The sequence below is a fragment of the Pezoporus wallicus genome, unplaced genomic scaffold (genome assembly GCF_028554395.1).
Source record: "Pezoporus wallicus isolate ANWC-B61680 ecotype Strahan unplaced genomic scaffold, APGP_CSIRO_Pwel_v1 scaffold_7107, whole genome shotgun sequence".
Lineage (NCBI taxonomy): Eukaryota > Metazoa > Chordata > Aves > Psittaciformes > Psittacidae > Pezoporus > Pezoporus wallicus.
This window is the reverse complement of record NW_026642114.1, coordinates 6,637,550-6,662,359: the sequence shown is the minus strand read 5'-3', so window position 1 is coordinate 6,662,359 and position 24,810 is coordinate 6,637,550. Positions and strand designations below refer to the sequence as shown.

Here is a 24,810-nt window from a genome sequence, read left to right as displayed (position 1 = left end):
GGCCTACGTTTTCATAACAGTTTGTGTTTTGTAGTGCTATACGTGGTTATAGTACAAGTTGCAATTAGAGATTGAACGGAGAATCTCAGTTCATTACAGCTAGTTCTTTTCTCTTCTGGACATGGTCTTTCTGTGTTTTTAGTTAGCCAGAAAAGGCACAGCAATAAATATATTGAAAAAATTGATGTATGTGACTTTCCTCTTATTGCTCAGGCGGTTTATGGCAGAAGCATGAACAGGACCTAATCTTTAATCAGAGTGACACTCAGCTACTAGACCATGAAGCATCCTTTCTGGCCTCCTTGCCATTGCCTGCCTTTCATGCTCCCCGTCTTCTGAAAACTGAATGAAGCTGAGGAGGACATGGACCCATATGGTTGCAAGGTCCTTTTCTGCATGACCTGGCTTTCATAAATCAGTAGCAAGTAGAGTAGGTACTGCTCTAGGTCGCAGTGAGCTTCCATGTGTCCTTGTTTGCATTCCTTCCTTTAGCAGGAGCTCTGCCTGCTTGAGAGCTGGGTTTAGAGCTAGGTACAACCTGGCTGGGAGATGTAGAAGTTCTTTGACTGTTGGCTGTAACTTCTGATAGTGGGATATTTGTAAATTTAAATGCTTCCTCCCAGAAGTATCAAAGGGACTAAGGCCATTTTTCAGCATGAACATGAAAGGCTTTCACGCACTAGTGCAGTGAGGATTGCCATGGAGAACAAAGGCTTTTGCTAATCGCTTCTAATGCCTTTCAAGTTTATGCCTCATTTTTTCCCCTTTTTCAGGCAGCCTCCCAGAATGCTGAGACTTCAGTGACTGACTCACCAAATAATTAACAGGAGGAGGACTCCATCTCTGAAACTTTTGAACACCTCTTTTAATTTTCTTAAACCAACCAGTACCCTGGCCAGGTTCCAGTTTGTGTAATTACTGTTGACCTAACTTAATCCCTTGGCAGTTTCAGTTGCATGTGGTAGTTGTCCTGGCTCCCTGTTCTGGGCTGCCATTCAATGCTACTCCATGGTTTTCAACAGCTGTCTTAATTCAGATAGAAAAAACGGGTGTGTTTTCTTGGTGGAAGCACTCCTTGTATCTCTATCCCTTGCTAAACATCCTTTTCTCTCTAGTATTTTAAGAGGTAGCATGTCTGATGCTGCAAATAATCTTGCAGAAGTCCTTGGAGCTACTTTCACTCTCCAAGATGGGCACACATTTGAACTTTTTTATTAGTTAGCCATCATACATTTTGAGATTACTTTTAAGTTCTTAATCTTCAGTAACAGGCATTTATTGCTCAGTCTCCTCAGCTATTGTGTGCTGCTGTAGGGACATTATTGGTGCAGGTATTCCTCGTTAGCCTTGAAACAGCACTTCTGTTATCAAATCTGTTGTAAATAGGAGCATGTCACCTTCCTGTGCTGACAGCAGCTGGGCTGGCTGTGTTAGCATTGGTAAAAGTGAAAAAGACCAAGGAAAGCAAAAGCCCAGGGCACGTGAGGATTGCAAAGTTTAAAAAACAGCAAAAGAGAAGACCCTGAGTTGTTGCATTGGCGTAGCCTTAGATGTGCAACATGCGTCTTGTTTTCATAGCAAGTGGCAAGTTGAGTGTTTCTTGGCTTCAATCCTTGGAAAAGGCATATTTGTAACAAAGCCACTTGATGCTTTGGGGCTAGCAGCAGCCTCTGCCAAGGAGAGATAGGAATTTAGAGGATATGGTGATGCAAAAGGTGATCCACTGGTGAAAGATGCTGTTGTGGCAAAATGCCTGTTACCATCTAGTTCTGTTTTTCTGAGAGCCTCCAAAAGTAGGATGGCAAATGTGTTATTGCTTTTCTTCCGTGTTGCTTGTTCTCTCTCATGAAATTTGGGTATGTTTGTTGCTTAGAGCTCTTCTCTGTGTTTCCAAACACTGTTCGTGTAAATCCTTTCTTTATTCTTTCCCCACTATCACCAAACCCTTGGTGATCCCCTTGGTTTTGGGAGAAAGAGTTCTTTTTGATGGATAAAACATCCTGAAGACCAGGAGGTAAAGGCCTGTGTTGTGAACACAAAGGTTACTCAGTCTTTCATCAGACTGACATTTCTCCTCTGGGTCTATCCTATAATTACACACACACAAATTTCACAGTAGACTAGAAGTCTTGCCTCTGTTAGTTTCAGTGACACTGTAAATGAAGTCATCAGTAGCAACATTAAGATTTGTCCTCTGTCTCAGTCAATAAGCTTTGGAGCCAGGGCCATCTGATTTTGATATGCGCTGGGTATTTCTTATAACTTGGCAGAACATTCTTTGAAGTTAGTGAGCACCTTGATTCATAAACCACAGATTTATCAAACCCTTATGGTGGTTGTCAAAGAGATTGTGGCCAAGTTTGAGTGGTGGTGCGTAATGTGTCTTACAGTCATTCATGTTACTTTTGAAGATCTGTTTAAATGTTAAATAATGGTGTGGAAGAAATTGCACTTCAGTGTTGTTGGGGTTTCTTTACTACTGGATCCTCTGCTTACCATCCTAAAGACAAATCTTCTTCTTGTTTCAGAGTACTTTATTACGGGGTGTGCCTGAATGCATCAGCCTTTGGATGTGAATGTCTTTTCTTGAAACAGCCTTGTGATATCCTAACTGCCTGTTCTGTCAGGGTAAGAAAAGAAATACACATGCAGAGAGACAAGATTAAGAACATGCTTTGAGCAGAAGCAGCATGGCATAGAGAGAGGAAACCACACTGGTGCCTCAGCTTGTAAATTTTGGAAATAGTGAGCTTGTCATGGAGAGAGGGAATAAACTGTAAATCTGCCCACTCTAAATAAGACAAATTATGAGCTTAAGTTTGAGGAAGAAAAATTTAGAAGAGACATTAGTAAATTAAATTCTGCATTAAAAATAGATGAGCATTATTAAAAATAGTGGATTGCCTGAAGATCTTAGGCAGTTTCAGTCATTGGAAAGGTTTATAAACAAGATGGAAAAACTCCAGCAGACATGCTTTTAGGAGAACCAATCCCTCAGTGTGGCAAAGGACTCGATGACTTCTGGAGAGTCCTCCTTAACTCATCAATGGTTAGAAATGGGAGCACATGAAATTCTTATCTCAACCTTCTTCAAAACTGATAAGGTAAAAGGTAAAGCTCAGTGTGTTTGTGCAGAAGGAGCTGCCTGGTCTGATGATGGCCTGATGCAACAGCAGTTAATGTTGGGGTTTAGTGTCTTTATTACCTGAAAGGTGATGTTCTCTGGAGGGAAGTGTAAGCTCATAGAAGAGGAGGTTAATTCACAGCTGCTGGCATGTAACTGTATTGGGTTTACATGGCAAGGTTTTGGTAGCAGGGGCACTACAGGGCCTCTTCTCACGAGCACTACAGGGCCTCTTCTCACAGCTTGTGTGAGAAGCTGCTGGAAGTTTCCTCTGTGTCTGATGGATCCAATGTCAGCTTGCTCCAAGATGGCCCTGCTGCTGGCCAAGACTGAGCCCATCAGTGATGGTGGTAGTGCCTCTGGAATAATATCTTTAAGAAGGGGGAAAAAGTTACAGTGTGAGAGTAATTACAGCTGGAGGGATGAGAGAAACCAAGGTGAGGGAAGGAGGAAGAGATGTACTCCAAGTGCCAGAGCAGAGATTCCTCTGAAGCCCATTGTGAGGCAGGCTGTGCCCCTGCAGCTCATGAAGGTCCACAGGGGAGCAGATATCCACCTGCAGATGATGGAGGACCCCAAGATGGTGCAGGGGGATGCCTGAAGGAGGCTGTGACCCTGTGGGAAACCTGTGCTGGACCAGGGTCCTGGCAGGACCTGTGGCCCCATTGAGAGAGGAGCCCACACTGGAGCAGGTTGTAAAGAACTACAGCCCATGGGAAGGACTCATATTGGAGAAGCTTGTAAAGAGCTGTCTGCTATGGGAGAGGCCCCCCTCTGTGTAGGGGAAGAGTGTGAGGAGTCCAACCCTGAGGAGGAAGGAAGGAGCAGCAGTGACAATATGCGATGAGCTGATTGCAACCATCATTCCCTGTCCTCCTGTGCTTCTGATGGGGAGGAGGCAGAGAACATCAGGTGTAAAGCTGAGCCTTGTAAGAAGGGATGGTTGGATGGATGAAAGGTGTTTTTCAGATTTGGTTTTATTTCTCATTATCCTACTCTGATTTGATTGGTAATAAACTGATTTGCCCAAGTTGAGTCTGTTTTGCCCATGACAGTAATTGCTGAGTGATCTCTCCCTGTCCTTATGTCAACCTATGAGCCTTTTGTTATATTTTCTCTCCCCTGTCTAGCTGAGGAGGGGAGTGATAGAGCAACTTTGGTGAGCACCTGGCGTTTAGCCGGGGTCAGCCCACCACAGTAATGTAAACTTGTGATAAAAGCAGGAGGTTGTATCAGTTCTGGATCCTTTGTAACAAGTTCCTGGGAGTTTTTGTCTTTTCTGTGGTTCATGTAAGGGCTTTACTGTTACTCTCAGGTGGGTAACTCCATCTACTTTATTATGACATGAGAACATAGTGCTACTGATACAGGTATCCTGACCAAAATGCAGATAACATGGAACACAGAAAAGAAGCAAATGATTATTTTTCCTCTCTGTTTCCTGGGGGCAGTAAAATGGAAGTTCTGTTTTTCTTTTTTCTTTTCTTTTTCTTTTTTCTGTTCCTGCTCTCCATTGTGTTTCTTTGTCCTGTCTTGACAGCAAACACAGCAGGATTTTTCTGTGTTCAAAAATGCTGTCTCACCAGATGGGTCTTGAAATTATGTCCTGAAGATGTCTGCTCATTTATTTCCCTTGCTTCTCCCTCACTCTCCTGGGTGCTGCAGATGACAAACCTATCTTGGGCTCAGGCAGCTTCTGAGCCGTCATCATGAGAGAAACAGGGTTCAGATGCTTCATCTTCTGTGGTCCAACTAAGAAGGATAGTGAGACACCTGCAATTCAATGGGAAGTTCTTCAACCTCCTGTTGGACTTTGAGATTCGTTTGGTTTCCCTAATATTTACCTTTCATCCTTAATGTCAGCAGATATTGGTGTCTCCCCTGGAGTTATGCTAGTGTCTTCTTGTTCACGGTCATCTTCTGTTTAGCAGAGATAAACTGTTGTGTCCCAGGGGTACAAGAACATGGAAGAAACTTTCAAATAGCTTTAGGAAATGCAGATGGTGTCAAGAGAGAATTAAGGGGATGCCTTTTTGAAGTCACTTTTGTACGTGTTTATGTGTGGTTTTCTTTCCTGCAAGTATCTGCTCAAATCTTGAAAGCAGAATATGTTCATGGAAAGATACAATTTACTGTGTGCCCCCGATCTTTTGATCTCAATCAATCAAATAAACCCAAAACCTTGCAGTTCACCTCGTTGCAAGGACGGTTAATAAGTCGAGGTATAGTGCCAATGGCAGTGATGGTTTTCCAGCCTTGTGCTTTTTTTACTGTTATTTTTCATGATTCTGACCTTTTGGACTGGTCAGGGTAAGATTGTTTCCAAAGAATACCCATAAATAACTTGTCGGTATAAACATTCAAGCATTGCTATTTAGCAAAAGAAAACCATATGCCAAAGGTCAATTTAGATTTCCCTGCAGGATTGAAAATAATGACAAGAATTACTTAACATGGTAGAGATGAGTCCTGCCACCTTCATGAGAGTTGCTGGCTGCACCTGAAGGTTTGGCATCTGGCATCTTGTGCTGGAACTAGCTTGGAGTCCCTGGTGCATCTGCTGGCTCTCTGAGGTGCAAGCTCAGCCAATTGGCAGTATTCTTTGTGTCCTGCAAAGCAGTCCTGTTTCCATCCTTGCACTCTGAGAGTAAGCCAGCATGCATTGGGACACATTACTTAAGAAAGTCCTACTGCATCATGGTTCATTGTGAGCAGTACCCTTGGGTTGCTTTTTGTGATCTTATAGGTGCTTTGAGAATCCCACATTTATGGCTCAGTTTTCCGTGCTGTGATTGTTCATCGGAACAGTTCCTAGATGTCTCCCACCTAATGTTTGCCACCAAGGAAGCTTGCAGCATCCAATGTGGCAAGAATCTTCCTTGTCTGTGAAAGTATAATGCTGATTATCGATGTTTCTACCATCCTGTCAGCAGAATTGACTTCTGTGGGTGAGGGCAGCATGAGGAGTGAAGCTGGGTGCCAATAGCTGCTCTTTAAGCATTAATCTACAATGTTTTAAACCCACATCAGTCTTGTTTAGTAATTATACAATTGGTAGAATTGTAGAATTTCTACAAATTGGTAAAAATGTGTAGAATAACACATCTTGTGTAGAAATGATCTTTCTGCAGTGCCTGGTCATGGATGTAAATGTAGTTTGTCACGAGCATGTGGCTCTTCTGAGTTTTGGGGCTTTTTTTTTCCTCCTTTCATAGATGACAAAGGAAAGGTGTTGAAGACCACTTGCTTTACCCACAGGAAAGTGCATAGCAGTGGAACCCTGAGGTTAGGTCTGAGACCCATAGGTTTGGCAAAAAAAATCCCTAAAACCTAAATGTGGTGAAAGGTGGATTGTTTCCTGGAAAAAAAAAAAAAAAAAAAAATCAATTGAGAGAGCAGAGTGGGACTGGGTGGTGGAATAACAGTGCAAAATGCAATGTGACTTGTGGAAAGTTGTGCAGCACCTCAGTGACTGATCCACTGCAACAGCCCAGCGGCTCCGAATCCAACCCTGCAGTGCTGTAACTTGCAGTGAAACAGATGGATCTGGTTATTTGTTAGCATCAGCCAAAAACTTTCAAAGTAAAATAAATTAGTGTTTGGTCCCATCTTGAAGTCTAAAAGCCATTTCTCCAGCACCTGTGAATAACTTAAGTCTATGCTGGTTGTACTGGCTTGCATGTAAAAAAGAAAAAAGATGGCTGAGGGTGGCACAGCAGTGCCTTCACTGTGTGCTGTTGCACCCTGTCACGCCTAGTGGCCCTGCCATGGGTTGGGGAGAGGTGTCCTCATCTCTATGAATAGCTGCCATCCTTTAGATGCCAAGGGGAAAAGCCCTCCAACATGCAGGAATTTTTGCATGGCCCAGATGCTGATGTTCGTTTTTCTTATTCCAAAAGGGAATGGCAATTAGCAGCAGGGGTAATCGCCACCTTGAATTAAATTGTATGGAGGCATGAAAAATAGCAGGGTATATTTCGAAATATCTATTGCATATATATATTCCTCTTAAGAAACATGTTGGAGATGCCATATCCATAAATACTAATAAGGCTGTTTGATTCCAATTTTCAGGTAAGATTAACATTTTATTGAGTATTATATCTGTCACATTCAATGCTTTAGTGTACCATCCTCTCAGGCTTATTAGCATAATTGCAGTGCTTAAGCAACAATAAAAAATTCAACAGTAAAATAGCAGTTAGCGCAGGCAATTTGTTATCAAAAGCTTTTACTTAAGGACAGCTTTTGAGCATATTTATTAGCAAGTTAGGACTATACATTATTTTTATTTAGAAAAACAAGACTGAAATGTTGTAGCTTTTTTTTTTTTTTTGTCTTGTTTTAATGGCTAAAGCAGAAGGCCTGAAAATTGGTCACAGCCTTTTGCTGTTTCTTAAAATCACTCAGCAAATTCACTCGGAGTGGGAAGATGAGATAATGAAACATCTCCGGTCTGGAGCAGGGTTGTGATCATAATAACTCAGCAGAGCAATTTTGATAAGTCCTGATGCTGTCTTGAGCACCCTTTTAAAATCCCCTCATTGCATTACAGGCTCCAAAGACACTGTCCTCCTCCTAAGCAATGGCACTGTCATCCACCAGTGCAAAGGTAGGAGTGGCCCAGCCTTGTGTCCCAGTGGTGGCTCCAGCCCAGCAGGTGATGCAGCTCTATGTGCCTTGGGGATGGTGTGCCCACAGACAAGGAGAGGGGCCGGATGGGATCTGCAGGACTTTTGTGTTGTTGCTGGTTGTTTCTGAGGTTATAGAAGAAGAGCGTGGCGTGCCTGTGTGATAGTGCTGCATGCTCTGTTTCTGCTCTTCCTTTGGGGACACTTAGGGGAACAGTCATTTTCCAGAAAAGTTGTAGTGTAGACATGAATGCAGGTGTGTTTGTGCACATGCACCTGCTTGTGCACATACATGCATGTGTGCACACACAACTGAAAGTTCCTGTTGCCAGCATGGCAAGATTTCAGGTGTGTGTATTACTTTTCAGCAAACTGCATTCTGAAGGCAATTTCTTAATGTGCATTTAAAATACGAAGTTGTACTTTGTAAATGAAGAATTAAATGAGTTTTAAACAACATAAGAAGTCCTCAGACTAAGAGGTCCATCGGGAAAAGCACAAGCATTTAGTGAGAGGAAGACCTGTTGCTGTGACTGCTTGTGATTCCTTTGCTGGTGGAGGCTTTTTTCAGACCTCTCACCTCCACCTGAGTTTGCTCCTCCAAACCCTTCCACTTCTGCTTATGTTCTTCAGATTGTTACCTTTGGTTATTCTTGTTCCTCAGACCTGTGCTCACCTCCAGCATCCCTATTCATCTCCACATCACCGGAAATCTCTCCTCTTACATGTTTTCCTTGTCCTTCATTGTTCTAGGAGACCTTCTCTGCCTTGTGCTGCTTTTTTAGAGGTCACTCTCCCATCTTCTTGATGGATGACTCATGGTGGACCTATCGCTCTGCCATTTTGGTGGTACCAAGTACCCATGGTGAGGAGCTGCCACAGTCCTGAAAATACCTTGTTTGGGATCAAGCCTGAATGAGCAAGAGGGGTAAACTTGTCTGGTTGTTTTGCTCCCATTTTGATTGTTATCTAAGCTCACCCCATGAGGAGAAGTGAAGCTTGTGTTCATAGTGAAACAGGATGTGCAAGCAGGTTGTAGGAATTGGGAAGGGAGGCATGGAAACAGGTGAAACTAAACTGGGCATGTATTAGAGAAGTGATGTGATTGTGGGGTCCTTCTCACAAACACCCTCTTCTGTGAATATATGAAATTTGAAATTAGCTGGTTGTTTCAGATCCTATTTTTGGGGGATAAAAAACCCTATGTTATTCTTCAGAGATAAACTCGATGTTTCAGATTCTTGGGTAGTTGTGATTATTGCATTAATGCACAGCTCACTCATGAAATTGCCTAGTATTGCACAGTATTTATACTTTGTCAACCAGAGAGTTTGGTGATACTTCTGTGGAGATGAATACACAGAAAATGGCTGTGGAGAGCTAAACTTCCCAGAAACTTTGCTCAGTGGAAATATGGCTATGATTTGAATTGCAGTTGAAATATGTGCTCTCTCCCTCTGTAGTTACCTCCAGGAATGGGGACTGGTTGCTGCTCTTCCAAGAGCAAGCAGGTTCCTTTGCAGTCCTGCAGGTCCCCACTGTTGGTCCTCATGGCACTGTTTGTCTGGCTTTAGTAGTGTTCAATGCATTAGCTACCTGAGCATCTTCTGCTTACATCTGGCCTTATAGCTAGGTAGTCAGGAGCGTCTTCTCCTGCCAGGGAAATACCATTCTAGGTCCAGTGCGCAGGCAGATGGTTCCCAAATCCATAGGAGGAGCTGGGAGACCAGGGAAGGTGCCTTATTGGGTGTTGATGTGATTGAGGGCATTTCCATATGGCTCCCACCTGAGATTTATCATTCTCCAACAGTTTAGGTAGAAAGGACCTTGCAGGTGTCTTATGCAATCCCCACTCAAAGCAGGGTTGGGGGATGTTGCTCAGGGTTTGCCATGGCAATGGTGGGTTGGTGTGATCTAGAGGGATGGTGATGGTGTGTGCCTTGGTCAAGAAGAAGAAACCTTATAGAAGGCTTTGGAGGGTGTAGTCTCGTGTCAAAGCAGGCACGAGCTAGTAGAGCTAAAATGAGGTTTCTGGGAAAGGTTCTGTATGAACAGTCAGCTGAGAGCGAGTGTCTGACTACTACATGACGCAGGAGGTCCTACACTGAATTCTTCATGTGAAGTGGGGAGCACCATGTCCAGCTCTGCAGGACCGGCACTGCTTGGGGCTGGCTGCCACTACAGCTGCTGGGGAAACCACACAGCTCTTGTTCATGGTGGATGGGGAGGCATGATGGGAGGAGAGGGTCAGTGGCTGGAGCTGAGTCCATGTGCGAACACATCTTCGTCAAGGAGGAAAGTGCCTGCATGCTTCTTGCATGGAAAAAAAATTGATTGAAAGAATTTAGCAGTGATAAATGTCATAAAAATACTTATGCTGGAATTTGTAAAGGCTGCAACATCTGTTCTCAACAGTGCTTTGATCATGTTGTGAGGCTTTTAAAATGATACTTCCATGAAATAAGTGAGATCCTTATGGCTGCAGGATTCCTTTCAGTGCCCTTTTTTTCATGGAGCAAAAAGGCAAATTTCACAGGGAACATTACATGAGTTGAAACGCATATTTTAGTGGTTAGTATCAACCAAACAATGTTTTATTAGGTGCTAGAAAAATGTTCCAGTAACATACCCCAGGAAGCAAAGTGCTCCCATTTACTTTTAAGCTTATGGGAGCTGTACTTTAAAAAAAAAAAAAAAACAAAACCAAGAATTCATTGCTTGTGTATTACTGTGTTCAAAACCAAAACAAAAAATGAGCTTTAGACATTTTGAGGTTGTCAGAAAAAGGCCATTTTGGATTTTGTTTCCAGGCAGAGGTGCAGACGAGCCAGGATCTGTATGTTTTCTGAGGAGCATCCAGTGAACAATTGCAAGATGCTGACAATTTGCTTTACTTGGTGCCCGGCTTTGGATTGAATAACCTTTTAGTCATCCACTTTTCTCCGAGGACTCATCCTTTCCTCTTTCCTCGTCATTTTAGCAGGCTTCTGCTTGTTGCCCTTCAAGCAGCTGCATGTTTGTGGCTAAGATGTTGTGATGCCAAGTATCTCTGGTGTTTCAAGGAGCATGGTGAGCTTCGATCGCAGGGCTGGCTTCCTGGCAGTGTGATGCCTGGCAGGAGGATTTCTGCTCCTCTGCCTTCTCTGCTACTTTTGTATGTTCATACTGAAGAAATCCTTTTCTGCTGCTGCAGGCAGGGAGTCCAGCAGCTCTCAGCAGGATGCTGGGACAAGGCTTTTCACTTACATGTCCCTTCCCTCCACTGGGTGCATGAATCTGCCCCATGCATTGCCCTGGGGCTCTACCCAGCAAGCAGGAGTCTGGGGCAATTTGTGGTTACTTCGTTTAAAGAATGCCCAAGGTGTGCAAGGAGGAAAACTCACGGTCATAAGTAACAGAGAAGGAATACAGCTGTGCTTTCTAGTTAGGTTCTGGGTGTCAGGGGTTAATTTAGGAAAACTAAATTGTTTAATTAATTTCTACAGCACCCAACAGGTGAACAGGCGGCTTATTACCATGACGTATCCATTTATAGCAGTTTTCCTTTGCTAACACCTGCGACTCTGTTCTGTTACATGCTTATGCTGTCTGTTAATTATTTACAAATGATTTACAAGTACAGACTACAAATGTGTTTATGCTGAAGACTGCATTGCACACCTCAGATTCCTGGGAATTCTGCTGCTATGCTACCAGGTACTGTCCCATCATCATTCCTGGGCTGCTGATAGAGGACTCCACCGGAGCTCATAGGCAGAGGGGCTGTGATGTTAGTGAAGGGCTTGCTACACACACAACTGTGGTCTGTGAGGGGATCTGTGTCCTTTCTTTCCTTACAGATTGATTTGAAGGGGGCCTACAAGGATGCCGGAGAGGGACTCTTCATCAGGGACTGTAGCAATAGGACAAGGGCTAATGGGTTAGAAAGAGGAAGTTCAGATTAGCTATAAGGAAGAAGTTCTGTACTGTGAGGGTGATGAGGCACGGGAACAGGCTGCCCAAGGAAGTAGGAAATGCTGGATCCCTAGCAGTGTTCAAGGCCGGGTTGGACAGGGCTTTGAGCAACCTGGTCTAGTGGAAGGTGTCCCTTCCCATGGCAGGGGGTTGGAACTAGGTGATCTTAAGGTCCTTTCCAACCCAAATGATTCTATGATTCTATGAATTTTGCCATTTTGAGTGACTTTTTTGCCCCCTGCAAAGGCTCATTTGTCTTCATAAGTGATGACAGAAGCAAACCCAGTGTGATGTGTGGTTGACTTTTTTTTTTTTTCTTGGTAAAGAGTAAAATTGTATAAAATTCATGTAGCAGATCGAGTTCTGACTCAACTGGTAACTTATGATCCTATGCTATTTCTGTTACATTTTTAGCTGATGACCAAATTTTTCTAATATTAGGACATTGCCATAGAAAGTGTGTCAGAGCCCCAGGCTGTCAGAACATATCACTGTACAGAATATATGCGTTTCTGAGCAAGTGTGCAGGAACAGTCCATTAAGTTCTTTGTTGTGGTTTTAAATTGCTGCAGTTTTTTAATTTCTTTTTTTGTTTGTTTGTTTCACTTAGCGAACAGTGAGTGCTGTGCAGAACAACATAGCTGCTTTTTGTTTCTCACGCAGCTATGCACCAAGCTCCCATTCCCAGCTGTGCCTCTTGCAGATTGGAGTTGCTCTACTGGTAGATTTTTCAGCCGGTGTAAACTGCTAGAAGTTGTTTCAAGCTGTTTCAAGCTAACTGTAGGGGTTTTATGGAAGCTGAGAATCCAGTCACACACCTCTCAGTTGTACTAAGGAAGGAGTTCTGGAGATGGTTGTCCTGTTCTAAGGCAGGCAAGAAAGTACATGCAAAGTTTCTCTAAGCTCAAGGAAAGTGCGTGTGAACAAATAAGCGTCTGTGTTGCAGTACAAGAGAAGGCTATTACTGAGGAAATCCAAGTTTACAAGTGGGATTTGTTTTTTTTATAGGTTCAAATCTGCTGTGGTTTCAGAGTACCTAAGGACACTTAAAATAGCGAAACTCCAGACAGTCCAGCCCAAACATGCATGACACACAGCAGCAAAGCAATCGTATTTAGCGCTACCAATCAGCTAGCTAATGCAACAGCTACTCTGGGATTTTGCATATAATATTTGTCTGGATAATAATGAGGAATGCAGGGTTAATGATCTGTGTCCGTTTTCCCTCCAAAGTGCTTGCTTTATTTGCACTTTGTGGCTGCTCTTCGTGGTTCTTTGCAGCAACCCCATAATGTCAACTGACCTGAAGAAATTGACAATGGATGCTTAAAAAATCCAAAAGCAAGCTAGAAAGGATGTTGCTTTCTAGCTTTTTATGTGAACACCTTGTATTTGGATTCCATTTGATTAAGTAACCAGCAAAACCTATTCACATGTAGTCCAGTTAAAGTTTAATGAAGCAAGAGGATGTATTCATATGTGCTGACTAATGCAGGAGTAATAGATTCCAGTAACTCAGCTCTGCAAGTGCTTTGCTTTGCAATCAGGGCTTGGTTTACTAGAAAGCTCCTCAGTGGCTGTGGGCCTCCTCTGGCATGAGCCACCCTCACAAGTCTGGGCTCTTACAGTTATAGCAAGAGGTGGTGATGGCTTGTACATGAAATAACGTGGTTCTTTTGTATGGCAAAGCCTTACTGATGAATCCTTGTTTGGCCAATTGTAAGAGGTGTGGCAGGACTTGTGCTCCATTGGAAGAGGACAGGGAGTTGCTGGATGTGTGTGTTACATATGTCCTTGTATCAAAACTCTCATCAAGCAGCAGTTGGATGAGTGGAACAACGTGTAGGAAGATGGAAAGCCCTGTTACCCTTCATTTTTAAGTAGGGAAATTGGTGCTTAAGCGAAGGTTGTGTGACAGCTAAGCTGGTGTCAGAAAATAGCCAGGCTTTTAGTGCCTTTGCCTCAGGTTCACTGGGTGATTGTTTTGGTACTTGTGTTCCCAAAGGGGTACAGACCTGCTTTGCAGAGCATTTTCCTTCTAAAATGTTGCTCCCACCACCAGGGACCACAAGCACATGTGCATGGACAGTGAAATGATCTACCAGGAGTGGTGCAGAGACTTGCTTACTGTCACTCTGTATCTTCCTGAGCATTTCCACCTCCTGGGCTGCTGCAGAGCTCCTACATCATCTCATTCCTAAAATGGGGGAAAATGATGTAAAAACAGCTCATCTGCCCTGTTGCTTGAGCTCTGTGTGGGGATTGATATCCCACCTCTAGAGTGGAATGTGGCAACGGGGTGATGCTGCAGAGCTATATTAAATGGCATTTTTGGATAAGCGATGAAAAATCCTGCTGTATCCAGTCTTGGCAATGGGTTGGGCGACAGAACGGAAATGCCATGGTGGAATTTGCCTTTGCTGCTGACCCCTGCATGATACACAAGAGCTCCTCATCACCAGACCTTTGTTTTGCCCCATCCAGAATACAAAGCAGTGCTTTATCGGCATGGCTGGCAGTTTTCCTTTGGGTTTGACTCGTGGTAGAACTGCAGCAAACTTTCCTGAGGTATACTGGGTTTTCCAGCTGTCTGCTTCAGTCCGCCTTCTGTCCTGCAAAGCCTCTCAGTAGCTCTTTTGCAAGAAAGTGCTGAAGAAGCCTTCAAAGGGAGGTGCGACTCTGGAGCTGAGGTCTTGTGCTTCATTTCTGGCCTGGAAAGCTGCTCTTGGAACAGTAAGCATGTAATTTCTCTTGAAACCTTCTTTGTGTGCCTTTCTGAAGAAATAGCTGGAAGGAGAAGACCTGTCAGTTGAGCTCTAGAAGAGAAACCTATTGGCTCTGAATATACTGGGGACATTATTTAAGGTCAGTTGATCTGTGAGAAGGCATGGTTTATCTAACACAGCCTAAGGTTAGTTATGCAACAGACAGGCTGTTCTTTGTTGTGAAGAACAACTTCAGTGTGTGCCTGTGAAAATCAAAGTTCTTGCTGAAGGCGAGTTGTGTTCTGCCTGGAAGCTATTGGGTGTCCTTCTCTAGTGATTTTCCTTCTATAGTAGATGATCATTGCAGAAAGGTTTCCAGTGGGAAAGGTATTCGGCAGTTGCAGGCTACAGAAGCTGAGCTGTTAGTAGATGTACACTTTGGTGTGGGTGGTGGTGCAGAACCATGTGCATATGGTATTGTTTCAGACCACACTTTATGCCTTCCTTCATTATATATCTCTCTGTCATATACCAGATTGTCTAGATGCCTACATAGGGCAGTATTTTTAAGTTAATCTCCGAAGAGGGGTGGTTCTTGGCTTCTAGAAAGAGAGATGTAACAATTTTCCATTCATATTGATTTGAAATACGAGGTATGCAATCATGCTGGCTGCATGGCACTGACATTTCCTTTCTTGGAGAACCTTTCTTCCCTCTGTCATCTCATTAAAACACTCTGCCAGGCCAAAGTGCTGTTATTCCTCCAGAGAGACTCAGGAAATCAAAGAAAGGAGATTTTTCATTAAAACTAAGATTGGTCTCATGTGCCTTGTGGGGTGGGTATGAGTGAGCAGTTCTGGGTAGACATTTTTGGTCTTAGCCTTTATGTACGGTGAAAAATGCCTTTTTGCTGTGCAAAGCTAAGGGTAATATTCAGCAAGAATATCTGCTGTTCCTGTGGACTATAGTCTTTCTGTGCCTTTTATTTGTGTGGTGTGTGTTGGGAGGTTTATTGTGTGCAGAATGAGGATATTTTAACTACCTTTGCACAAGTACTGGTCTTGCATGGTTTTTCAGCTGTGCACCCATGGGCAGAACTGTGGGATGATGAAAATAATCAAATAACTTGAGCTGATTTTGGAGGGCTGTATGTAAGATGTGGAAAAAATAAACCTTAAAAGGAAATAACCAACAAGTACAGTAATAAAATTGCTTTTTTTTTCCCCTAGAATTTCAACTTTATATAAAGATGGCTTGATGAAATCCTAATTGTCTGTGGTGGAAGGGTGATGACTGTGATAGGGTATGACAGTGGCCGAGCTGGGGAGCAAGCCTGTCTGGCTACACTGATCCCTGGCCTGTGCGCCTCAGCAATGCAGATGTTCTGAGCTCAGAGAAGGTGTTCACATCTCCTTCAGCGTGGCTTGGGATTGAAACATTTTTCCCTAGTTGCCTCTTGCGCTGGAAGTCTTCTGACTGTCCAGTTCTGTGTTCCTGTAAGCTCTCTTTGAAGTACACTGAGGTGTTACGGTTAATAAGAGATTTCCTCTGCTTTCTAAAATCAGACTCTGCTTTCCCCTTTCTCAGCATCCAAAATGATTAGCAGTTTCTGTAAATCCAGGCCTATGGATTTTACGAAGACCCCTGATAGTCAGGGGTGATTGTGTTCTCCCCAAGTGTTTCCTAAGTAGGAAGAAATCAATGGATCGGGGGGGACTGTGCCTGACATCTATTAATTACACTGTCCCCTTACATCTAACGTACCAGAAAAGGGTCTGAAAGGCAACCCCCTTTGCCCTGACTAATTGATACAGAAGCAAATTGGCATGAATGAATATCAACTTGTTCCTAAAAAAAAAGAGAGCATTTTGTTTGGTAGTTGGAATTGGAAGGAACAGTTGCAAACTAGAATAAAACATATGGTAGCGTGAGATACTTGGCTGCAACAGACCCCTTAAACGGTCCCACCAGCCCCACAGTGCCCCATGCTAAATGCTTGGAAATAAAACACATCCTGCTGTTAATGCTGCATCAAATGATGGCATTGTGGTACATGCCCGGGGCGATGGGCTGGGGGATAATTACTGTTTTCTTCCCATATACCATAGATGAGATGATTTTGAAGCTTTAGCATCTAGACTTCTGCAGCACACATTAAGCTGAATATGACATCAGTGTTAAGAGTTGTGGCACTTGTGGTTATGCCTTTGGATTCCTTATATTTACTTTCTAGGGAACTAAAATTTAAAGCAGCTTTTATGGTTGTCACGAGAATACTGTCAGTTTCGAAAGAGGTGGGTAAATATGCATTGACCTTTAACTAATATGGCCATATCCTATTTTCTGTGTGTTTCCAATTAGAAGTATGTTAGATTATGTATATATTTTTAATTGTTAAAATAAGAGATTTATTTAACTGCAAAACTTCTGCTTTTTCCCAAAATATAGTGAGTTGTTGTCCAAGTGCAGAAGTTTTCATACAATTACTATTATAAGCTGAAAATCAAGATTTAATAATAGCACGCACCATCTGCCACCAGTGGTGGAAGAACAACACTGAACCCTGGTCTGCTGTAAGCAGTTTAATTTGCAACTTGCAGCAATGCCAAAGGGCTTCACATCCTTTTGTGGAAGAGAGGATGGGATTCTTGGTTGCCACTGCTGGACCTTAACCTGAGCTTTTGGGCTTTTAGCACTGTAAATCCCATATGCAACATTTTGTTGTTGCTGAGTGTGATGACTTGTGCTTTTAGAGTAAAATAAAGGAGAGCATTGACTGTGCCAGGCTTGACGCAGGTCCATCTAAAGCCAGCTGCAAAGTCATGGTTGTCACTGATGAGAGCTGGACCTGCTCTTTGGGAAGACTGGCAATTTTTTTTCACATGTTTAGATGATGGTTGGAGGTGATGGGCACATCTGCCTGAGATGGAGTGTCTGTCCCTGTGCTGCTTCTTAAAGGGCACATCCCTCCTCCTTAGTTTCTTGCATGTGCATTGCAAAATTGTTTTATACCTTTGTCCCTCGGACTTGGGATCCGTTTCATGAGCTGTGGTGGATCTTTTGCTACCTTAGAAGAAAGAAAACATATTTTTCCACTTTTTAAAATGTACTTTGCTAAGCAGGTATTTTTGTCAAATTGCAGTTTCCTGCAAAACGTTTTTCTTTATATAGAAAATGGGATTCCACCTCTCCTAGACCTTTGCTAACAGCTGTTCTGCTAGCTAAATGTTACTGAATTAAAAAGAAACAAAAATAAGAATATTAAGGTTTTAGATAAAGATTCTAGTTGACTATTTTGATTCCAGGTAGAAGAAATCCTCCTCTCTTCTGAATGTTGAGCTATTCTGGGAATTGCTACCCTGCTGTTCTACCTTGCAGAACATTGTAATGCTGCAGCATTTCTGGAAAACTGTTATGATGTGAACAAACATGCTTATGTTCCGTGCTGGCTTTTGCCTTGCTCCTATGCAAAAGGAAGCGCTGGGCACCTCTGTAGGACCCTTGGTAACTGAGTGCACTGCTGGTTTTGGCAACTCAGCCTTTGGAACTGCCCTATAACAAAGCTGATGCAATGGGATAGTTTCAGGTCAGGGTACGTAGGAAAAGGGGAGCAGTGCCAGCCTTTTGAAGGTTGCTTTGATTTATTGCTGGGCACATTGAGGACTCCTGGGGTATTATCTGAGGATTAAGTGCAGCATTAAACATCGGAGCTGGCTTGTCAAAGAAAGGGCAGTTTATCAAAATATAATTTATAACCAACAGTTTACCACTAGCTACAGTAATTAATATGGAACATGACGAGGCCCATCATTAATGTGCTTTGTTGTCTCAGCTTGCATTACTGCCTCTGGCAAGGCCAGCTTCTGAGGCTAATGAAGGACAGGGAAGAAAGAAATTTGTGCTGTTGGTAGCCGATGGTAATATTTCTCCAGGTCACACACTGTACCTTGCATTGCATCTGGTCACATATCTCAGCCAGACATACCTGTCCAGTAAAAGCTGGTTTTCCAAATTCTTGCTAAGAGAGATGAGAGTTATTGTTCCCTCCAAGGCCACTTGGAGCTGATGACAAACTCTGTTAACATTGGGATGAGGAGAGGCTGTGCAAGCTCGTCTGGAGGATGGGGAGAAAAGTTTTCAACTCATGTAGAGTAGTCCAAATCCTGCTTAGGTTACTGGTGAGGGAAGGCAGTTGGCATCCAGTGGTGGTGGTTAGTGAGCTTCTCTGAGGGAGGAGCAAAAACGAAGAGGCTTTTGCAACATTTTCTAATGGCTAGGTGCCCAGATGAGGGCAATGGCTACTGCTGTGCTGCTGCTGGGAATCTCTGTTGCCGGGGAGCTTGTGGTTGGTTTCAGATGTGGCCCACTTCCTGATAGCCCATCTTGGGTTGCTTCAGAACCATATGACTTCAGCAGAAGTTTTATTATCATGCTAGTTTCCAAAGAGATATCTGGAGCCATTCCCAGCATTGGACTTAAGCTGCTGCAGCAGCGTGAGCTCCTTTGTGGTGTTTTGGTGAAGGATAAGCCAGCCAGTGGCTCTCCTAAGGTGTGTAAGAAGTTCATGTTAAAATAAACAGAGCTGTTCCCATGGCCTGTTTGTTGTAGCAAGTATGTTTTTGCCTCTATTGCAAAGGAAGATCTCACAGTGTCATCAAACTTTGAGAAGTAAATGGTCCTGGAGGGGCTTAGACGCAGAGGGTGGTCAGGTCTCCTGCATAGAGATAGCAGCAGGAAAACCAACTGCCATTGAAATTTGGCACACTTGAGCTCCATGGTCACTGTGATCTACTGTGATGTTGATTTAGAAGAGTATTTTCAGTTTAGCACCCACCCTTAATTTAAACATTTTGTTAAACAGCACTTTCTGACCTACAGCTGCCCTCAGTGGCAGCACCTAAATCTCGTGCTTCTATAGCAGAGTGTGTTATATGCCAGTTTCATTGAGCACTGCCCAAATGGTTGAGAGGATGCTTTAAAGCCTTGCGTTAGTCTAGATTTAGCTTTTGCCATCTCCTGATGGCATAAGGGCTATCTGCAGGGAATCCAGGGGAATGAAACCAGAAAGTTTCAGCAGTTCTTCTCCAGCTAGAACCCAGGAAGCAATGTTCTCACAGTTCTGTCTGTGCATCTCTTCCAAACATGTCCTTTTTGGCATGTTTGATGCTAAAATCAGATAAATTCACTTCATGTTAAGATGACAAGGTAAATGGTACATTTGTCAATTTCATTTCTGTGGCCTCGGTTATCATGTTTTTTGCTGTGTGCCCTTAGTCATCCTTGTTGTTGGCTGTAAAAGGTGGAGGGATGTGCCTTGTGGGGGATTATGTACTCCCGTCATGTCCTTTTTATAGATCGCAGCGCTTGACCTCCTTACTTATCCCATAAAGGATAATCCCACCAGGGTTTATGTAGAGTGACTGAAAGCCACATCCTCCCTGGGTGGGTGCAAGATACATCAAGGGGTTTGAACATTTGTGTCCTGACTTGCCTGAATTAATATTAGTCAAAGCAGCTGGATGACTAGGCAATGCAGTGTTATGCCATAGCTGTTAAATTAGTGTGAGATAACAGGCATAAAACTGCCATGCCCTTAGACTATTTGTGCTGGTCCAGAGATGTGCAGGACAGAGGAATCACTGAGAAGTAGAGAGTCCTTAATGTGCGCACCGAGTAGGTTCAGATTCCAGAGCTAACTAGATGACTCGCCAGGGAGTTGAAAACCTTGCTGTTGGTGATTGTCTTCTTCAGAAATATTTAGTATTCTGGTTGTTCTGCGATTTTTATTGTTGGATTGATGTTTGTGTTGTAGCAGCAGGTGAATTCTCACTTTGGGGCCTTCAGCATATTTGACAAAGATGAATTCCTCTGAAGGTCACTGAGATAGCATAGTCAGCATAGTCAAGAATTCTGGAGTAGGGCGCATGGACACATTTCTGGCTAAAATGTCAGTGCTCTTGTTGGTTGTGGAGAGGGTCACAGTGCTATAAATGCCATGGTTTGGTTTGATGCTCAGGATACTGGAGCACCTCTCCTATGAAGACAGTCTGAGAGAGTTGGGTTTATTCAGCCTGGAGAAGATAAGGCACCAGAGGGATCTTAGAGCAGCTTCCAGTGCCTAAAGGGGACCTACAAAACGAAAATTTGGAGAGAAACTTTTTTCAAGGGCATGTAGTGATAGGACAAGGAGTAACAGCTTTAAACTGAAAAAAGGGTAGATTTAGTTCAGATATTTGGAAGATGTTCTTCACTGTGAGGGTGAGAAGACACTGGCACAGGTTGCCCAGGGAAGCTGTAGCTGTCCCATCCGTGGGAGTTCAAGGCCAGGTTGGACAGGGCTTGGGGCAACCTCATCTAGTGAAAGGTGTCCCTACCTGTGGCAGGAAGGCTGGAATGAGATTGTCTTTAAGGTCCCCTCCAACCCAAACCATTCTATGATTCTATGCTGCAGCCAGCAGATTACCCATCCGCAGTAGTTTCACTGTGTGCTTCCTGTTTGGAGGGTTCTGAAGAAATTTTTGCTAGAATTAGATTCATGCTCTGCAGTAGGGAGGTGGGGGGAAGAGTTCTAAATATTTTGAATGCTTTTGTAAATAATAATAATCTAATCTCAATGAATAGCACGATAGTGATGTGTAAACAGTGGTTCAAATGTTGCTCAGTAGCCCCTGGGGACCCTCAGATTGCCATTGAATTCTAGTTGCTTTTCCAAACACAAAACTGGTTCTTTTCCCTAAAGAAAAGCTTGTGTCTGCTGCTTCATGCGTCTGTATACACAGACGCATGTATAGGTAGATTTGGTAACACTAATACAGTCTTACGTGATTTCATGTTGCATTAGTGAGGAGGATGTCATCAGCAAGGTTTCCAGTATTTGTAAAACACTGGGGGGGGGGGGGGGGGCGGGGGGGTGTGGAGGGCAGGGGAGAGAAAAGGGGGTCATAAAATCTTGTTGTTGGGAAAATTGGTCTAATTTTGAGATTGAGAGGTGTGAGAATACAAAAGTGCTTTACTGTAAATTGTAGGTAGGTAACAACAGAAACTCAAATATTAGAAGAAACTGGGTATCACACAAACCACACACTTTCACATCACTAAAACGAGAGCTGTACTCACACAGAAACATGAACCTCTTTGCAAACCACAGAAAGTAAAAGGGAGCACTCCTGTTTCATTATTGATCTAATTGCTCTTTTCTTGATATGAGAATAAATATGAAACGCTTTTGAATATTCCAGCATGCGTAAAAAAGAGACCATTACTTTTGGAAACTTTTAAAGGCACAGCACATACTGATAAATAGCAAGGCTATTTAATTCTGAGAGTTATGACTACCTGTCTAATGTCACCTAATTGTTCTTCTGGAACAGAATATATTATAGCTTTGATGAGAACTTTCCACTCGGGAGTGATATTGAATGCGGAGAGCCTAGCCCATATTGTCCTGTGACTAATCAGTTTTGGAAGATCAGTCAGTGCTATCTTTTAAGTAAGTCCTGCTTTAAGAAAAAGGTCCTGAAGATAGGGTGTTTTGGGGAACCTGTGTGTTGGGTTCCTCTAAAGCTCACTTCCAATCCAAATTGCTCTGCAGTTCTTTGTGGCCATTGCCTTTATCTGTAATCTCTTTCCTTTGGTTTACAATCCTGTTTTAGACCAAGTTTCCTGAGTAACCTATAAGTTTGGGCCTGTGGGACATGTACAAAATGTGTGCGGTTAAAACCTTGCCATGTTTGCGTGTGAGAACAAACATGCATACAAATGAGGTTCCTGGATTGAAGCAGCAAAGGCTGGATGTGTTTCAACGACTTGAGAGTCTAGTGAGGCATGCTTTTCTGTGGGGGAACTGTGAAGGTGAGTGTCAGTCTGTGCTCACCTCCATGTTTTACAACACTCTTCCATTTATGATCTCCACCAGTTTTGCTGCTCTGCCTGCTTCTGCCAGCAATTGCACCTCCTACTCTTCTGCCAGGCTGAGAAGATTCTGGAGTTAGGCATGCTGTCTGTGCTGGCTGCAGGCAATGTCAGCTCCCTGCCTAAGCACTTCCCAAGGCTGCAGGTAGAGCTGAGGGATGGGGCTCCTTGGTTTCTCCTTAGGTTTTGCTACTGGCTTGTTCTAGTGGCATCAAGCACCTTCTCTCTCCCTTGGTTTCAGTAAATTTCCTCTCTGTTGGCTTCTATAACTTCACAAGCAGCTGTATCACCGAATTTGGGACTCTCAGGTAGAACTGCACAGTGGATGTTTTCTTGTAGTAGGTAGTTCATCCTAAATGCCTAAAGGTGAGAGAGAAGCAAGATGCAACCTTTAATAAAATGCTTTTGAAGCGGTTTAGTTCATTTTGAGAAATAATTTTCACTTCTTAACGGTGTTCACTTCAAAATGGTCTTAGAGATTTGCAGAAAAGGTCACTTCCAGCAGTAACTAATAATAAGAGACTGAGAAGAAGAGTGACTTCTCTTGATAGCTTCTTCTTTAGGCATTTCAATGACTTGTGTGATGAATCAACAATGATTTTTTGCCTGAATCCCCTGGCACTTTACCTGTAAATCGTGTTCAGTTCTTTGTAACTTTCCTTTCTTGTTTATTGATTTGTTAATTACTCCCACGGGAAAACCAAATTAATTAGCTCTGTTCAAACCAGGATGAGGGTGAGTGTCCAACTGGCAAGAGCATGGCTGCATGGTTGGAGAGAGGTCACTTCTTCAGAGAAATGGCTTGGTAGTAGTTGTCCAAACCCATGTTTTACCCTCCATATTCCTTCTAAGGGCATTTTCCCTTGAAATGTCACACAGACCCAAGGCACTGAAGACAAACTCACACAAACCCATCCAAGAGTCAGCCTCTCAGAAATGCTAGGAACTTACTGGCTTTGGATCTCTGTTGCTGAGCCAAGAAGAGAGGAAGTTGGCTTTTGATTTAGGCAGATGAGGCCAAACACTGATTTGTTTGCATTTGTACACCAAGTTTTGTTTTACTTTGTCTCTGGAATTGCAGCTGTATATAGAATATAATGTGGGAAAAGATTAAGTAAGCTCCTTTCAGAAAGCTTTACCAGACATTTGCCAAAAAAATAAGAAAAATATGATGATTTTGCTCATTGTTTCCTCAGAGCTCAGAAAACCATTCTTTGAGTCAAGGTGAATTGTTGATGTCTTTGGAGAATTAAGTAGCTGTTTCCAAGGTGCAAGTAAATGGTTTGCAAGCTTCCAGATGCTGCCAGGAGGAAGAGTAAACATTTAGTTCTGGAAATTGCAGATCACTTGCTCAGAGCCTCTTCCTTGAGGGGTTTCTGTATTTACTGTTTGTTGGTATTTCGGTAGCATGTGAAATGACTGAGTTTGTATGGTCTCCGTTGACCAACACTGTAACAACAGGTGATGAATATTTCCAGTGAGGTGACAGGAGGCACAACAGATGTGTGGGAAGAGTGAAGGGGCAAAGAGAGAGGAGGAAAATGGTGCTTCTGTCAATGTTGCATAAAAGCTGCTGATAGGCAAGACTCGCTTTCAGTGGCATTGTCGAGTAATAATGCTTTGCTTTCTTCCAGACTATTCCTAATAGTGTATTCCTAATAATATCACTGTGACTTCTGGATGGCAGCTGGGCGTAGGAGAAGTGATTTACCTTAAACTCCATATGGAGATGGCAGCAGAACCAGGGGCAGGAAATCCTGATCCCTCAGTCCTGTGCATGATAAGAAATTCATTTGTAATCCCAGGCAGGTTCAGAAACTTTAATCCTTGCCACCATTTTCTGTAGCCTTTGGAACTAGAAGCCTTTGGAGAGCATGTGTGAGTTTGATTTCCATCCGTTTTACAGCAGGTCACATTTAAGTACAACATCGTGTGCACCTGCTGTTCAGGTGCTCACCTCACATAATGACATTTTGAATCATATGAGTAAAAATTAAACTTCCACTTTCCAGGAGAGTGACCGAGCTCCCACTAAAGGGATAATGCCTTCCTAAACTCTCACAGTTTCTAATGTTCTTCCTTCATCATGAATTGCGGCATGGTGCTGAGCTGAGTACCCAGAGATTGACCATGTTTCAGTAGCAGATGAAATTATTTCAGCCTGTCTGAGTTTGTAAAGCACTTCAGGATCCTCTAGGATGGAAAGTATTGTTGTTTGTTTGTCTGAGCCAGTATTTTCACCATGCTTTACTTCCATTGCTCCTGTTAGATGTGTTGTTTTTCATTATATCTTCAGATAAGGCTCATAAGAAATTGGCTTCTGTTTTGTTTTCTCACCAGAGGAGTGATTCATATTCAGATTGAAATGCTGTATTGCTCTAAGCCAACTTTCTCCCTGTGTGCTAATGGGAGGAGAGGGAGATGCAGGCATGGACGGAGCAGGATTATTTATCTCCTACTGCATTTAGAAACTTTCCAAATGGCT

General features: G+C 43.1%; 1 protein-coding gene across 10 annotated transcripts in view; it reads left to right on the top strand.

The window, feature by feature from the left end:
- The window catches only part of LPP (LIM domain containing preferred translocation partner in lipoma), a 311,612-nt gene that overhangs the window by 41,926 nt on the left and 244,876 nt on the right, over positions 1–24,810 (top strand). For 7 of the 10 annotated variants that reach the window (XM_057427445.1, XM_057427442.1, XM_057427443.1 and 4 more), the window contains exon 2: positions 2,529–2,628. The exons of the other annotated variants lie outside the window; for them this stretch is intronic. The gene's annotated coding sequence lies outside the window, so the exon portion shown is untranslated. The remainder of the gene's footprint in view (positions 1–2,528; positions 2,629–24,810) is intronic. 10 annotated transcript variants of the gene reach the window in all.